Below are 7,876 nucleotides of genomic sequence, written 5' to 3'. Positions count from 1 at the left end.
ATCCCAGCTTCTGAACCTGGCAATACCACTGGAGAGCTCTTCAGTTCTTGGGGGACAGGGGAAGAAAACAAAGAGAGAACATATTAACAAACCTAAACGTAACGGGCCAAAACATTTCTTAAAATTGTCTTCAGTTAGCCCAAGAAATGTGCAAAAGAGTGTATTAAGTATACAGTATACGAATGTTAATAGTATAATATTTGAAAATTATTAGTATAATTTTTTACATACTCTATGAACACACATTATGGCATTATGACTTCATAGAGAATCATATATTCTCACTCTCTCTCTCAAAATGAAAAAAAAGTGTTTTAGAGAAGGGTACTGCGAGTTTCGTAAACAGAACACCTTTTTGTATTATGTGTTGAACTAAGCAAATCATTGTGAGAGTCGTATATTAATTAATACTGAAGGTTTATCTATAACTAGCTGCTGTACCCGTGCTTTGCAACGGGAAGGAAGATGTACTACTGTCTGTAATTGTGAAATAAGCATTTAGCAGTTCTGATTGTTTACATTGAAATGTCAAAGGTAAACATTGTGAATTTTCTCATGGTTCCATTGAGACCAATTAATATTTACTTTTGAAAACCTCACCTCAAAACTTTGGACATCCAAGGGGCGTAGCCCGAGAGGAATTATAGAGAAGTGAATAGGCCTATGACACTCCTAGATATGTAGACCATCTTTGTGCTTAATTTAATCTGTATTGGTTTAGTATTTTAGTCGTAACAGCTGCCCAGACAGACAGACACCACCTCAATTTTTATAATAGCATAGATTTAAGAATAACATTTTTATGTTTTTACACATTCATTCAATACCGATCAGGTGACACAATAAAGGTCCTTTTCATACAGAGAAATAGAGTATGACGGTTCTTAGGCAACGTATAAACACAATCTCTTGTCGAAATGTATCAAAATTATCTTGGAAAACGGCAATTCACTTCTCTATCTAAAGGTACTATTAAAAAAATTTAGTTTAAAAAATGTGTATTCAAATATAATTCGTAAACGTTGTTACAAAAAAAATCTCTGCCCAAGGAGTTTGTTGGCATGAGATTATAATAATTCGTTTGAATCATTTCAAATATACAGACACTCAGAAATGTGTCTTTCTGTTCAATCAACGAATATTAGAACAGAAATATTTTCTATTCTAATATTCGTGGTTAAATCTATATGGTTATCTTTGTCAACCTATAGGATGCTGAAGTGAAGTCGTTTACAACATTATTAGTGTCATCACATGGACTATTAATCCTATTTCTTGCGGGCTCCAAAAAAGTCAACAATAAGCAGTTTGTATGACGACCTATTGTCCAAAGAGATAGAGAGGGCGGGGCGACGTTGATGACGTTTATGTAAAAATATAAGCGATTTTACACCTCATATAGAACTCTTTTAACATTTAATAAAGTATGAAAATGCATCTGCTGAATTAGAGGAGAGTAGAGGTAATACCAGAATATGACCCCACTTTCGGCGTTTTTGGACCTAGGACTTTTGAATTTTTTTGGTGAAAAAACACCCAAAATAGGTAAAATATGATGGTTTTACCCTATTTTTGGCGTTTTAGAGGCTATATGGGGGCATTTTTTGGTTAAAAAATGTTATTAATACTGAAAAAACAAGCCTGGAAATGAAGAGCTTTTTTTGACCACTTTTTTTAAAGACCCGGCTCTCGGCATGCGAACTTGGGCGTGCTCCCAACCCATAGGCATACTTCTGATCCCCAGCGATGACAAACTAAAAGTCTTATGAAAAAATGTTAGAAACAAAAATTGAGGAACATCTAATCATCTATACTTCTTCCACTGAAAGTTTTTCTCTGACCGAAAAATAAAAAAAATCCTTGCTTACTTACTTTTTCATGTTTGCTTTGAGTAACCTTTTTATATTTTTCTTAATTAATAATTATACAGTGGCATAAATTAAATTATATTTATATTGTATTAAACAGTAGTTTATGTAGAATTTTAATATATAAATTTTATGCTATAAATATTTTTTTAGAAGCTAGACAAACATGTAAGTGATAGAAGGCGCATCACTTTGAACATCGTCATGCCCCCGACAGTGCCGTGCTGGTAATACCTAGAGTTTGAAACTATTGCTATTGTTGAAATTATATTATAGCACATTTACATACAAAAGAAACTGGTAAATGGTTTTAAATTGTTTAACTTTTTATGCTGTATTATTATGTTGAAGGCTATTTTGGTTGCTGGAATTTTAGCTGTTTTGTTGTATATCAAGCCTTTTTTTTAGATATAAGTATTTTTAAACAATAAATCAGACCTTTATTTACTAATGCTATTATTATATTACAATGCATTGGCATACAAATGAAAATGGTTTGATTTATTTGTACTCATATAAAATAATATAATTCTTTTGAGTTATAGGGATGTCTGGTGATTAAATCACAAATTTAGAATATTTAATAATGGACTTTTAAAATAATGGAATTAAGTATAGACTTATAACATTTTCATGATAATTGTTTGATTTATTTGTACTCATTTAAAATAATGTTAAAATAGTATTTGATTTTTATGTTGTATTATTGTTTTTTGTTGTTTAAAAGTTGGAACTAACATAGTGTACCTAAATTTAACCATTTGTCGTATCTCAAGCAGTTTTTGAGAAATAAGCATTTTAAAACGATAAAGTCACACCAGTAATGCATGGAGTTTGTAACCATTACCAACACTGATATTATGTTATAATACATTGTCATACAAATGGAACCATTTAATTTATTTACCAAATGGTATTCATATAAGTTTTAGATTTTTAAATTTTTACCCTGTATTATTGTTTTATATCAAAAGTTGAAATCAATGTAGTGTGCCTAAATATGTTTATTTACTGTATCTCAAGCAAATAGATAGAATAGGATAAAGAGGTGTTTTTGGTGTTTTACCTATGAGAATAACATGGGGAGATTTTAAGCCACTTTTTAAAAAATCGTGCTTATTTATACATTTCTATATAAATGTCCAACTCCAAAAATATTTTCAATCCATATTAATGTCTGTATCATGTGAGATTTGTACCAGTTGGTTTGAAATATTTATAAATATAATGTGTTGCTGGAATCACCTTAAATGGCAAGAAACACATAGTGTTGGGACCTCTGGTAAAATATTGGATTTTTTCTAGTTTGGATTAAATATTTGTGAAAAATTGAAAAAATATGTTTTTTACTCAACTATTTTAGGGTCTTGAAACATGTATTACTGAGGAATCAGGCAAATATTTCGTGCCGAAATTATATTTTACCTTACGTGAGAACTTGGAATCATTATTTAAACTTAGTCCTGCTCCACAGTATTATTGCAGGCTTGCTTCTCGTCCCAAGTGGTGAATTGTGTACAGTTTATGCGTGGTGCAAAGACTGGGTTTTCTTTTTAGTTGTGACCAGCTCATTCCTAAGATGCTAGATGGTATCCACTTTGCCTCTGAACATAAGCAAATTGTAATCTTTAGTTTAGGACTTAAAATTAATGTCGGATGCGATGCCTCTTTAATCGGAAGTTTGGGTTGTGATGAGCTCAACCCCTATCACCAATATCAGCATAGATCCATTGAACTATTATGTGTTATTGTACTTTGTGCTGATTAATATGTGTTTGGTAAATTAGCATGGCACAACACACAATCCCACATCTTGCTAATCGTAGTTGGTAGTTTAACTTAGCAACGATAATAATAAATTATTATGTCATTGCATTATTATGTCATGTCGGGGGTCTATTTGGTGGTCAAAGTAGAAGTAGGGAGCATTGACTTTCTACAATCATGATGAGATATCCAGCCAGAGCCTCAGACTGTAATAAAAAATAGATGCAAATGCAAACTCTAAAGGCCCTGACGACCATGTTGTATACTTCCAGGCTGGAACAACCTTTACTTGGAATATTGTATATAAATTGTTTGTATACATAAGACTCTTTTAGTGAATGTACTCTTTGATGAAAATACAAAATAAAGATGAAAACTACTTTATGCAAAGAAGAGAAAGTAATTGTGAAGGGTAGCTACAAACAATTGCATTTTAGTGAGCAATGAAAGTTGCTATAATTATTGGGATTGTTTTGGGTAAGTTTATAGATATGCATTGTGTTTACAGGAATTAATCATAGTGGGGATGCCATTTACATCGAGACATATCGATTTAGTTAAAGTGATAAAACGAAGACCATGATAGTGGTGGATAAAGATTTTATTTGTTGAGCAATCGATATGAGAAGGAGTTTCTTGTTAAACAATAACCTGGAAAACCAATACAACATAATGCACTGTCATCCCTCATTGGTATTGTAACTTACAAGCTCTGTTGTTCTTTACTCATTTTCAAAAACATATAAATTATAAAATAAGCCATTTTGTTGTTTATTTTACTGTTATGTATTGTAAGTGTATATATTGAAATAAATGGTTAAATAAATGTAAGTTGAAAAATGAGCCTTATTTTGTCACTAGTTTATTTACATTGATTTGAATCACATTTTTGAACTAACAGATGATTAAATTATTAATTGCATAACATTTGAAACATAGAGATACAACATTTACATTATTAACTGGAAACTATATATCTATATTATTGTATGAACATAATTTCTGTATTTCATATATGTAAAAGCAATGAGACCATGCTAAATTACAGGATTCAATAACAAAGGAAGCTGATATTGTGCTATATACCTGAGGGTGTAAATATAGAGGTGGGTATTTCCATAGAGACCTAATGACGAATTAGAATGTGAAAGTTCTATGGTAGAAATATCAAGTATGCAAGAGTGATCATCAGAGGTAACATGGTCATCAGGCAATTCATAGAGAGGGGTCAGTCAGGTTGAACTAGTATATTGCAGTGATTCATCCAATATAGATACAATAGTTACAAATAACCAGAACCAATTACTGGACATTGTAGTTACCAGTTTTCCTATCCTACTGTTAAAATATGAACCTCATTTTAATATGAGTTGGTGAGTTCATGCCCGGTAACATGAATGTAATAATGGTTCTAAATGTATTTATCTTATTTTATGGTAGATTTCACTATGTGTGCTTACTCTATGGTAAAATTCTTTGAGATCATTTAATATTTAACACACTTAGATTAGTGAATAAATCATCAAAGTGCGATATAAATATGCTGGGTGAAACGTATTAAAACTTGCTTCCAGTTTATCTATTAAAGGATTGTCAAACGTCTCGGTTTTGCTAACTATGACCTGGTGTCCCAAAAAGGGCTCTTAAGACCATAAGATGACAATACATAAAGTTTGGACTATTGACTGTGATGTGAATTTATGCATACTTTGTCATACAAATTTTACACTATAGTATTTTTACGAGTTCTGACTGTGACTGTGATGTGAATTTGTGTGTATTTCATCACATAAATTTCACTCTATTTTCACTCATTTCACACCACTATTATGATGTGCTGTGCCTGCATGAGTGTGTTGAGCCATGAATATCATAGACTACCAAGCTATAAGGATGTATGCTAGAACTGATCTAACCTCTGCCAAACCCTGAATACGAGCCTGGAGGCACAGACTTTGGACCAAGGATCAATAATTGTAAATAGACAAACCTGTGTGATAGGATATAGAACACTGAAAAATAAAAATGTTAGAAACTTTAGTCTTTTACTTATTTACCCTTATCACCCTCTGTTTTGGAGGAAACTGCCTTACAACCAACATTATGAAGATTGCATTAATACTCATGATCTTGGTCATTATAAAATTTATCAAACATAAATCCGTATTTGCCATTATTCATAGACCTTTCCTTGTCTATTATGAAAAAGCTATCCAACACTGGTGGTAAAGACTTTTATATTGATGAAATGAAAAGTCATTATTAATATGATTGTTAAATATAAGGTTTAAAATTTATATTGCCTTGTTTGGATAATATTAGAAAATGTATGTTATCGCATAAATGTTTGCGTACTTTCTAAGTAAAAGCAGTTAATATTTTTATGTTGACCCATTGAGAGAAATTGTATACTATTTGTACTATAAAAAGTCTATTCATGCATATCAGTCCAGTAAAAGTTCTGTTACAATCCAGTCATAGGTCAGTCTCAATTGCATCCATAGTTTCTCAGTCAACCTGTCAGTCATTTGGTTACAGTCTGTTTTCTAACTCTTTATTAACCAATATTGCATAACATTTTTTATTTAAAACACAATATTCTATAAAATTTTCATTGGCCAGTTGTTGTTGATTGTTATAAACAGTACTTGATATACAAACACATACGTTGTCATCAGTCAGGCGTCCAAACAATTAAAAAATATCGTTGAGAAGAAATCGGTTGTTGTATTTAACAACATAAAGGTCGATTCACAAACGGTATGTAATAGTTTAATCATGTCACAGTGTATACAACAACTGACTGTGACTGTGATGTGAATTTGATTAGTTGTGTGAAATGTGTGAAAATAGTGTGAAATTTTTGAAATTGCTTCCAGTTTATATGTTGTCATTAAGCAAGCGTTTAAAAATCCAACAATATCGTTGAGAAGAAACCAGCTGTTGTATTTGACGACATAAAAATCAATTCACACATAACACGTCACAGTTTAATCACATCAGTTACGACACAGTGTATACTCCAACTGACTGTGACTGTGATGTGAATTTGTGTGTACTTCGTCACACAAATTTTACACAAATTTCACACATATTTCACACATTTCACACAACTATCATGATATTTGTGTGAAATGTGTGAAATATGTGTGAAATTTGTGTAAAATTTGTGTGACGAAGTACACACAAATTCACATCACAGTCACAGTCAGTTGGAGTATACACTGTGTCGTAACTGATGTGATTAAACTGTGACGTGTTATGTGTGAATTGATTTTTATGTCGTCAAATACAACAGCTGGTTTCTTCTCAACGATATTGTTGGATTTTTAAACGCTTGCTTAATGACAACATATAAACTGGAAGCAATTTCAAAAATTTCACACTATTTTCACACATTTCACACAACTAATCAAATTCACATCACAGTCACAGTCAGTTGTTGTATACACTGTGACATGATTAAACTATTACATACCGTTTGTGAATCGACCTTTATGTTGTTAAATACAACAACCGATTTCTTCTCAACGATATTTTTTAATTGTTTGGACGCCTGACTGATGACAACGTATGTGTTTGTATATCAAGTACTGTTTATAACAATCAACAACAACTGGCCAATGAAAATTTTATAGAATATTGTGTTTTAAATAAAAAATGTTATGCAATATTGGTTAATAAAGAGTTAGAAAACAGACTGTAACCAAATGACTGACAGGTTGACTGAGAAACTATGGATGCAATTGAGACTGACCTATGACTGGATTGTAACAGAACTTTTACTGGACTGATATGCATGAATAGACTTTTTATAGTACAAATAGTATACAATTTCTCTCAATGGGTCAACATAAAAATATTAACTGCTTTTACTTAGAAAGTACGCAAACATTTATGCGATAACATACATTTTCTAATATTATCCAAACAAGGCAATATAAATTTTAAACCTTATATTTAACAATCATATTAATAATGACTTTTCATTTCATCAATATAAAAGTCTTTACCACCAGTGTTGGATAGCTTTTTCATAATAGACAAGGAAAGGTCTATGAATAATGGCAAATACGGATTTATGTTTGATAAATTTTATAATGACCAAGATCATGAGTATTAATGCAATCTTCATAATGTTGGTTGTAAGGCAGTTTCCTCCAAAACAGAGGGTGATAAGGGTAAATAAGTAAAAGACTAAAGTTTCTAACATTTTTATTTTTCAGTGTTCTATATCCTAT

Source organism: Macrosteles quadrilineatus, unplaced genomic scaffold (genome assembly GCF_028750875.1).
Source record: "Macrosteles quadrilineatus isolate MER2022 unplaced genomic scaffold, UCM_ALF_1.0 Scaffold_9__3_contigs__length_116548681, whole genome shotgun sequence".
Taxonomy (NCBI): Eukaryota; Metazoa; Arthropoda; class Insecta; order Hemiptera; family Cicadellidae; genus Macrosteles; species Macrosteles quadrilineatus.
This window is presented reverse-complemented; position numbering follows the sequence as displayed.